Here is a 10,904-nt window from a genome sequence, read left to right as displayed (position 1 = left end):
GTAAAGGCCCGGGTCCTCTTCCCAAATATTGAGCTGGAAGGGATCCCACAACAGCCAGTTTAAAGGGGGGCAACTAGTACAAGCTATCCTGACAAAAGTAGTCTTAACCTGCCAAGGCTCTGGTGGTGACGCCATCTTGGGCTCCACGGTGACCTCCGGCCTCTCATCCTGCTGGTCTTGGTCTTGTTGCACCAATATGGAAACCTTTGCCTGATGCCTTGGGACTCCTCGCCTGTGCATGCCTCTTTATAACCAAAGAGGAAACGAGGACACTTGCCTGCTGGCGCCCGCCTGGCTCCAGTCATCACGGCTTGCATCACGCAAACCTCGCGAGGTGTCCCTTGCCTTGATCTCTCTGCCCCTCGCGAGCCAGCCTAGTGAGGCAGCCCCTGAGGAGGTCTTGCGTAGTCCTCCTCGCATGGCTTGGCCCCTCGCGAGGGTCTTGAGTGTTTGCTGGTGAAGATGGGCCGTACAGGGCCGCTGGGGGAGCCATGTTGTGGGCCGTAGGCAGGCAAGTCTGGGGACTCCCGTTCCGAGAACGCCGACACTATCTTTCTCTAGAGAAGCCACTAGTGCAACAACCTACGGCCCCCGGGTCTTGTTTGTCAGGACCCCGACTCAATGCCACATCGATCTAGCATGTAACACCTCATATCACTTTGCGGCCTCACGCACGGTATTCCCACGGGTGTCGCCTTACCTTTGCCCGGGACCGTTTGCGCCTTTTGGCACATGTATATGATAGTGTCGCTAGCATCCATATGATAAGGAGCCCGGGCTGACATGGCTAGTCGTAAACCCAAAGTGGCACAGACTTACAGGGACAGGCATCCATGACCCAGCATCGAACGTGTCGGTCATCAGCGAGTGAATCCAGGCTGTAGCACTGGGCTAGCAGGACTCCGGTGAACCGGGCTGTAGCGGGCTAACATGACTCCGGTATTCATCGCGTGACATTTCCCCGAAGGGACAGACACATGAACGAAGAAGGACACATGCCGGCCAGCCTAAGTGTTCCGGAGCAGTAGCAAGCTACCATGGCTCGGTGGAAACACTAGGAGACATTTCCCGGTAAGAGAGGCTACCAAGGATAAACAACTAGGTTGTCAAATCCCACACATACCAAGCATTTCAATAACATACACACAATATGCTCGATATGTGCAAATACAACATGGCATCACAACATGACTCTACAACTCAAGTATTTTAATCAATAGGCTCCGAGGAGCGAGATATTACAAACATGGGTCTCATGACCCAACAATCAGAGCATACAAGTCAAAGCACAAGCGGAAGCTATCATGTCTGAGTACAGACATCTATAAATGAAAAAGGCTGAGAAGCCTGACTATCTACCAAATCCTGCCGAGGGCACAAGATCGTAGCTGAGGTAACAAGCTAAACGTCGAAGTCCACGTGGAACTACTAGTGAGACCGAAGTCTCTCTGCAAAACATAAAATAGGCAACCGTGAGTACAAATGTACCCAGCAAGACTTACATCAGAACCATCTACATATGCATCATTATCAACAAAGGGGATGGTGGGGTTTAACTGCAGCAAGCCAGCTTTGACTCGGTGGCTATCCTGAACTACGACTGCAAGTAACTCTCTTGAGGTGGCGCACACGAGTCCACATATTCACCATATCAATACACCACTATGGATCCGCTCCCGTCACCCTACGAGAACGCCATCCATAGCACTCACGCTTATCTTGCGTATTTTACAGTATCCACTTTCACTTGTCTATGAACTGATATAAGCAACCCAGAAGTCCTTTTCCGCGGACACGGCTATTCGAATAGATCATATTAACCCTGCAGGGGTGTACTTCTTCACACACTCTCTCACCACTTACCGCCGTTTAGACGACATGTACTCGGCAACCTTCAAGCGGAAGCCCAACGTGGGTGTCGGCCACGGCTGCCTAAACACTCAAGTCTCTAGTCCAGGTTTATCGCCTATTCGGGTTCCATCCATGAGGAGATCCGGCCGGAGTTTCGCTCACGGCCCCAAACGATGTGTACAGGGTTCCGTGACACCAAACGGGTGCCCGGTTTACCCGGCCACGTGCCTACCGCATCACAGCCCACCCCTACGGTCAGCGCTGCGCACGGCCTCCAGCATACTACAAACACCAGAAACTACTTGCAACTCCTGGACAGAGGACAAGGGTGATCAAGAAGCCGAGAGGGTCCATTGGTTTCGGGCCCAATGCGTGGTAGTAGCTGAATCATGGATCACAAACACAGAACTCAGTTCCTGAGGACGGCTGCAATGAGACAACCCACCATGTACTCCTACATGGCCTCTCACCGCTACCTTTACCAAATCGTGTTCACACACTTAGCTCACACATAGTAGGACATGTTCACACACCTCTGATTCATCCCCAATGAATCATACCTGACTCAACTCTAAGCAGTAGCAGGCATGACAAACAAGCATGAATGAGTAGGCACAACAGGGCTCAAACAACTCCTACTCATGCTAGTGGGTTTCATCTATTTACTGTGGCAATGACAGGTCATGCAGAGGATAAAGGGGTTCAGCTACCGCAGCAAGTAACAGATGAATCGGTGTTGTCCTAATGCATTAAAAGAGAGCAGGAGCGAGAGAGTAGGATTGTATCGGAATGAACAAGGGGGTTTTGCTTGCCTGGCACTTCTGAAGATAACATCGAGTCTTCATCAGTGTCAACGATCACATCGTTGGTACAACGTCTACCGTGGGAGAACAACACCGGCAAACACAAAAGAAACACGATCAATGCAATGCACAATATGATGCATGCTATGACATGGCAATATGAATGTGTTTTGGGCTAATGCATCTAGCAACAAGTTAAATGGGGTTGGTTTGAATACAAGATTCAAATTCAAACTCCATATGTGAGAGTTTAAATGCCATTTAATTGATTTGTGCTAAACAGCAGCTATAAGTTGTTCTAACATGCATGAAAATGGTACAGATGGATTCCTTGAATTTTTCTGATAATTTTTCATATATAACTTGTTTGATTTGGAGTTACGGTTAATTTACTATGATTTATTGAAGTTTAGAATATATTCTGGAATTATTAAATCATTTAAGATTTATTTAAATTTCAGAAAGGAATTATTGCGTCAGCATGACGTTGGCATGACGTCACAGGTCAACAGGGGCTGGTCCGGTCAAACCTGACGTGTGGGGGCCACACGTCAGTGACACAGGAGCTAATCCCGGTCAAACCCAGCGCTGACTGGGGTTTGACCAGGGGTGGGGCCCACTATCAGTGGCTGTGGGTTTAATTAGTGGGGCCATTATCACTGATTAGGCATGCCCCGTCGGCAGTCGCCGGAGTATCGCCGGCGGCGACCATTCCGCGCGGCGGCGCGGCTCGGATTTGAGCTAGGGGCGATGGTTTGGCGCGCGGTTTGGCTCATTAGAACGTCCGCGACGCTGCGCGTCCAGCGGTGGCTGTGGCCGCGGCTGGGGTGGCCGGAGCCGACGACAGCGATGGCAAGTGTGGCGGCCGGAGCTTCGGGTTCGAGCGGGGCGAGGCCACAGAGGACGGGAGGGATGGCTAAGGGGCTCACCGAGCTCCTGAAGATGCTAGGAGCATGGTGCCGTGCTCGGTTTCGAGCCTTGCTGGCTGCAGTGATGGCGGCGACATAGCCGGCGGCGTGGGGTTCTCGGCTCGTTGTGAACGGCGGCTAGAGAGGGAGGTAGGGCACGGGGAGAGGGGAATCGGGTCAAAGGCTCACCGCGGAGCTGCAGGAGGGTTAGTGGGCTCGAGGGCGCGTCGGAGTGGCCGAATCGACGGAGAAGGGCGCCGGGGCCGAAGCTTGGAGATGATGACGATGGCGGCTGCTCGGGGCCCTTCTGGTCGCGTGAGACGTCGAGGAGGTCGAGGGCGGCACTGCGGAGCTCGGGAGCGCGTCGGGGAGGAGAGGGGGTGGTGGTGGCCGCGGCGAACGGCGTCGGTGGCGACGGGGCTCCGCTCGGTAGAGGAGAGAGGGAGCCAGAGAAAGGGGGGAGAAGGCACGGGGAGAGTGCGAGGCCTGGGAGGGTGCGTGGCGTTGCGGACGGGGTCCAGGGCGACGAGAGGAAGCAGGAGGTGGCCAGGGGGAAGCAGGAGGTGGCCGAGGCCTCTCGGGCACGCGCCACGCCTCGCCTCTGTTTGTCCTCCTGGCAGAGGAGGAAGATGACAAGGGGGAGGAGGTGGGCTGGGCCGGCCAGATGGGCGGGCCAGCTGGGCCACTGGAGGAGCTGGGCCGGCTCTGGTGGGCTGCACGGGTGAGGCGAGGTAACTTCCTTCTCTCTCTCTTTTATTTCTGTTTTGTTTTATTTAATTTATTTTGCCACTGTTTTGAATTTAAAATAATTCAAACAATGCCCAAAACTCCTCTGAATATTTTATATAGCTAGATGGACTTTTCCAAAAGCTTATGAAATATTTCAGGGGTATTTGAATTATATTCTAATTAACGCTGTCAGGACCCCGACTCAATGCCACATCGATCTAGCATGTAACACCTCATATCACTTTGCGGCCTCACGCACGGTATTCCCACGGGTGTCGCCTTACCCTTGCCCGGGACCGTTTACGCCTTTTGGCACACGTATATGACAGTGTCGCTAGCATCCATATGATAAGGAGTCCGGGCTGACATGGCTAGTCGTAAACCCAAAGTGGCACAAACTTACAGGGACAGGCATCCATGACCCAGCATCGAACGTGTCGGTCATCAGCGAGTGAATCCAGGCTGTAGCACTAGGCTAGCAGGACTCCGGTGAACCGGGCTGTAGCGGGCTAACAGGACTCCGGTATTCATCGCGTGACATTTCCCCGAAGGGACAGACACAGGAACGAAGAAGGACACATGCCGGCCAGCCTAAGTGTTCCGGAGCAGTAGCAAGCTACCATGGCTCAGTGAAACACTAGGAGACATTTCCCGGTAAGAGAGGCTACTAAGGATAAACAACTAGATAGCCAGATCCCACACATACCAAGCATTTCAATAACATACACACAATATGCTCGATATGTGCAAATACAACATGGCATCACGACATGACTCTACAACTCAAGTATTTAATCAATAGGCTCCGAGGAGCGAGATATTACAAATAGGGGTCTCACGACCCAACATTCAGAGCATACAAGTCAAAGCACAAGCGGAAGCTATCATGTCTGAGTACAGACATCTATAAATGAAAAAGGCTGAGAAGCCTCGCTATCTATCAGATCCTGCCGAGGGCACAAGATCGTAGCTGAGGTATCAAGCTAAACGTCGAAGTCCACGCGGAACTACTAGCGACACCGAAGTCTCTCTGCAAAACATAAAAATAGGCAAACATGAGTACAAATGTACCCAGCAAGACTTACATCAGAACTAACTACATATGCATCATTTTCAACAAGGGGATGGTGGGGTTTAACTGCAGCAAGCCAGCTTGACTCGGTGGCTATCCTAAACTACGACTGCAAGCGACTCTTTTGAGGTGGCGCACACGAGTCCACATATTCACCATATCAATACACCACTATGGATCCGCTCCCGTCTCCCTATGAGAACGCTATCCATAGCACTCACGCTTATCTTGCGCATTTTAAGGTATCCACTTTCACTTGTCTACGAACTGATATAAGCAACCTAGAAGTCCTTTTCCGCGGACACGGCTATTCGAATAGATGATGTTAACCCTGCAGGGGTGTACTTCTTCACACACGCTCTCACCACTTACCGCCGTTTACACGACATGTACTCGGCAACCTTCAAGCGGAAGCCCAACGTGGGTGTCGGCCACGGCCTGCCTAAACACTCAAGTCTCTAGTCCAGGTTTATCGCCTATTCGGGTTCCATCCATGAGGAGATCCGGCCGGAGTTTCGCTCACAGCCCCAAACGATGTGAACAGGGTTCCGTGACACCAAACGGGCGCCCGGTTTACCCGGCCACGTGCCTACCGCATCACAGCCCACCCCTACGGTCAGCACTGCGCACGGCCTCCAGCATACTACAAACACCAGAAACTACTTGCAACTCCTGGACAGAGGACAAGGGTGATCAAGAAGCCGAGAGGGTCCATTGGTTTCGGGCCCAATGCATGGTAGTAGCTGAATCATGGATCACAAACACAGAACTCAGTTCCTGAGGACGGCTTCAATGAGACAACCCACCATGTACTCCTACATGGCCTCTCACCGCTACCTTTACCAAATCGTATTCACACACTTAGCTCACACACATTAGGACATGTTCATACACCTCTGATTCATCCCGGATGAATCAGACCTGACACAACTCTAAGAAATAGCAGGCATGACAAACAAACATGAATGAGTAGGCACAACAGGGCTCAAACAACTCCTACTCATGCTAGTGGGTTTCATCTATTTACTGTGGAATGACAGGTCATGCAAAGGATAAAGGGGTTCAGCTACCGCAGCAAATAACAGTTGAATCGATGTTGTCCTAATGCAGTAAGAGAGCAGGAGCGAGAGAGTGGGATTTTATGGGAATGAACAAGGGGGTTTTGCTTGCCTGGCACTTCTGAAGATAACATTGAGTCTTCATCAGTGTCAACGATCACATCGTTGGTACAACGTCTACCGAGGGAGAACAACACCGGCAAACACAGAAGAAACACGATCAATGTAATGCACAATATGATGCATGCTATGACATGGCAATATGAATGTGTTTTGGGCTAATGCATCTAGCAACAAGTTAAATGGGGTTGGTTTGAATACAAGATTCAAATTCAAACTCCATATGTGAGAGTTTAAATGCCATTTAATTGATTTGTGCTAAACAGCAGCTATAAGTTGTTCATCTATAACTGAATATGTGGACTCGTGTGCGCCACCTGAAGAGTTACTTGCAATCATAGTTTAGGTTAGCCACTGAGTCAAAGCTGGCTTGCTGCAGTTAAACTCCACCATCCCCTTTGTTGATAATGATGCATATGTAGTTAGTTCTGATGTAAGTCTTGCTGGGTACATTTGTACTCACGTTTGCCTATTTTATGTTTTGCAGAGAGACTTTGGTCTCGCTAGTAGTTCCGCGTGGACTTCGACGTTTAGCTTGATACCTCAGCTACGATCTTGTGCCCTCGGCAGGATCTGATAGATAGTCAGGCTCCTCAGCCTTTTTCATTATAGATGTCTGTACTCAGACATGATAGCTTCCGCTTGTGCTTTGACTTGTATGCTCTGAATGTTGGGTCATGAGACCCATGTTTGTAATATCTCGCTCCTCGGAGCCTATTGATTAAATACTTGAGTTGTAGAGTCATGTCGTGATGCCATGTTGTATTTGCACATATCGAGCATATTGTGTGTATGTTATTGAAATGCTTGGTATGTGTGGGATCTGGCTATCTAGTTGTTTATCCTTAGTAGCCTCTCTTACCGGGAAATGTCTCCTAGTGTTTCACTGAGCCATGGTAGCTTGCTACTGCTTCGGAACACTTAGGCTGGCCGGCATGTGTCCTTCTTCGCTCCTGTGTCTGTCCCTTCGGGGAAATGTCACGCGATGAATACCGGAGTCCTGTTAGCCCGCTACAGCCCGGTTCACCGGAGTCCTGCTAGCCTAGTGCTACAGCCTGGATTCACTCGCTGATGACCGACACGTTCGATGCTGGGTCATGGATGCCTGTCCCTGTAAGTCTGTGCCACTTTGGGTTTACGACTAGCCATGTCAGCCCGGGCTCCTTATCATTTGGATGCTAGCGACACTATCATATACGTGTGCCAAAAGGCGCAAACGGTCCCGGGCAAAGGTAAGGCGACACCCGTGGGAATACCGAGAATACAATTCAAATTCAAATAGCTAATGAATTAAATCCAAAGTCCCAAAAATAATTCCTTAAAAATGTTCAATATTTTGGTTGGGACCAGAACCCTTACCAAAAATTATCAAACATTTAAGAAGAGCATTTTGGAGCAATGAATGAGATTTCTAGGGTTTTTGCCCCTCTTTTATTTAAGTTTTTGAGGCTTCCAAAATTCCTCAGTTCAAGTTTCGAAAATATAGACATGATGCACACATGAAGCTAGCCTAGAGCACTACCAGCAGCTAGGAATGTGACATTCTTTCTCATATATTTGCTTGCGACTACTTTTCCTTTGCATTTTTATTCAGATCTATTAAACCAAAAATACTTTTCTACACTATATTTTATTTACGATCTATTATTTCAATTTACTACACATTTATGGCGTCGTTACCTGAAAGGGATTGACAACCACTTTAACACGTCGGGTTGCGAGGTGTTGTTATTTGTGTGTAGGTGCTATTTATGTTGTGTTGCTTGGTTCTCCTGTTGGTTCGATAACCTTGGTTTCATCACTCAGGGAAATACCTACCTTTGTTGTGCTACATCATCCCTTCCTCTTTGGGGAAATACCGATGTAGTCCTAGTAGACAGGAGCTTTCTGGCGCTATAGTTAGGGAGCAATCAATCAACTCGCAGCTTCTTTCGAAATTTCTTCTTCCAAGGAGTACTTGATGCTTATTAACTCCTGGGCATGTGGGTTAGGGGTCCACTTCATCACGCTTATAGCTTTAACTCATCCTGGGGTTACAATTGTTCCATATTACCAACATTATACCTCCTTTATATCCAATAGTACTTCATCCCTTCATATTCTTGGGGTATCCCACATATCGAGATAAAACTCATACTTATTTTCTCCGAAGTCAACTCCGTGGAATATCATTATCCTTTCCAGGGGTCAAGTGTCCTCACAGGGTACTACCACCCTTGAGATGCACATATTTTCTCATATCCTCCAAAATGGTCAAAATCTTTCTTCATAGAGTAACAACTCATAAATTCAACGTATGAAAATCATGACACATGAACTTTATTGATTTCTTCAATTTATTACAATCTCTGAGCACCCATTACATAATTCAACTCATCAAACTAACGAAAATAAAATTGATTTCTACTACTCTTATTATCCATATCGAAATCCGAACTACTCAGCTCCAGCTTTCATCTGATCTGAACATTCCCAAGAAAAATGTCCCTCTTATTTGCAGCGAAAACAATTGACTTCCGACATGTCTAAGGGCTTTGTGATTATGTAGGCTCCTTGGATATTTTTAGCTTCTTCTCTAGACATTTATAACCGTAATGACCTAAATCCTTGCACCTGTAACATGTGATATGACCGAGGTCCTTCTTTGTAGAAATTGGGTTGTTCTGGGGATACATTCTGTTTCTCTTCCTGGACTTTTCCGTAACAATCAGGACTTCTATTACCTGTGGGTCATACTCTACTTCCACTTTCGGGAATTCAACTAGATACTCCTTCGGACAATACTGGGAGATGTGTCTGAAGGAAATATGCCCTAAAGGCAATAATAAAGTTGTTATTTATATTTCCTTATATCATGATAAATGTTCATTATTCATGCTAGAATTGTATTAAATGGAAACTTGGTACATGTGTGGATACATAGACAAACAAAGTGTCCCTAGTATGCCTCTACTAGACTGGCTCATTAATCAAAGATGGTTAAGTTTCCTAACCATAGACATGTGTTGTCATTTGATGAACGGGATCACACCATTAGAGAATGATGTGATGGACAAGACCCATCCGTTAGCTTAGCATAATGATCGTTTAGTTTTATTGCTATTGCTTTCTTCATGACTATACATGTTCCTCTGACTATGATATTATGCAACTCTTGAATACCAGAGGAACACCTTGTGTGCTATCAAATGTCACAACGTAACTGGGTGATTATAAATATGCTCTACAGGTGTCTCTGATGGTGTTTCTTGAGTTGGCATAGATCGAGATTAGGATTTGTCACTCTGTGTATCGCAGAGGTATCTCTGGGCCCTCTCGGTAATGCACATCACTATGAGCCTTGCAAGCAAAGTGTCTAAAGAGTTAGTCACAGGATGATGCATTACGGGACGAGTAAAGAGACTTTTCGGTAACGAGATTGAACTAGGTATGAGGATACCGACGATCGAATCTTGGGCAAGTAACATACTGATGACGAAGGGAACAGCGTATGTTGTTATGCGGTTTGACCGATAAAGATCTTCATAGAATATGTAGGAGCCAATATGAGCATCCAGGTTCCGCTATTGGTTATTGACTGGAGATGTGTCTCGATCATGTCTACATAGTTCTCGAACCCGTAGGGTCCGCACGCTTAACGTTCGATGACGATTTGTATTATGAGTTATGTGATTTGATGACCGAAGTTTGTTCGGAGTCCCGGATGAGATCACATACATGACGAGGAGTCTCAAAATGGTCGAGAGGTGAAGATTCATATATTGGAAGGTTATATTCGGACACCAGAATGGTTTCAGGAAGTATCGGATAAGTTTCGGAGTACCGGTGGTTACCGGAACCCCTCCCCCCCGGAAGTTAATGGGACACACATGGGCCTTAGTGGAGGAGAGAGGGCCGGCCAGGGAGGTGGCGCGCGCCCCCTTGCCAATCCAAATTGGACAATGGCTGGGGCACCCCCCCCCTTTCCCTGTCCTACTCCTCCTCTCTTACCCTCTTTGCTATTCCGAAAAAGGAAAAAGGAGAGGGGAGTCCTACTTGGTCTAGGGAGTCCTAGTAGGACTCCCCACACCTGGCGCGCCCCCCTTGGCCCGGCCACCTCTCCTCCCCCTTTATATATGTGGGAGGGGGCACCCCAAAGACACACCAAGCCTTCTCGTAGCTGTGTGCGGTGCCCCCCTCCACAGTTACACACCTCGGTCATATCGTCGTAGTGCTTAGGTCAAGCCTTGCGCCGGTAATTCATCATCACCATCGCCACGCCGTCGTGCTGACGGAACTCTTCCTCGTCCTCAACTGGATCAAGAGATCGAGGGTCGTCATCAAGCTGAATATGTGTTGAACGCGGAGGTGCCGTGTTGTAACA

This window comes from Triticum aestivum, chromosome 6A, assembly GCF_018294505.1.
Source record: "Triticum aestivum cultivar Chinese Spring chromosome 6A, IWGSC CS RefSeq v2.1, whole genome shotgun sequence".
NCBI lineage: Eukaryota > Viridiplantae > Streptophyta > Magnoliopsida > Poales > Poaceae > Triticum > Triticum aestivum.
Note: the sequence above shows the minus strand (reverse complement) of the source record.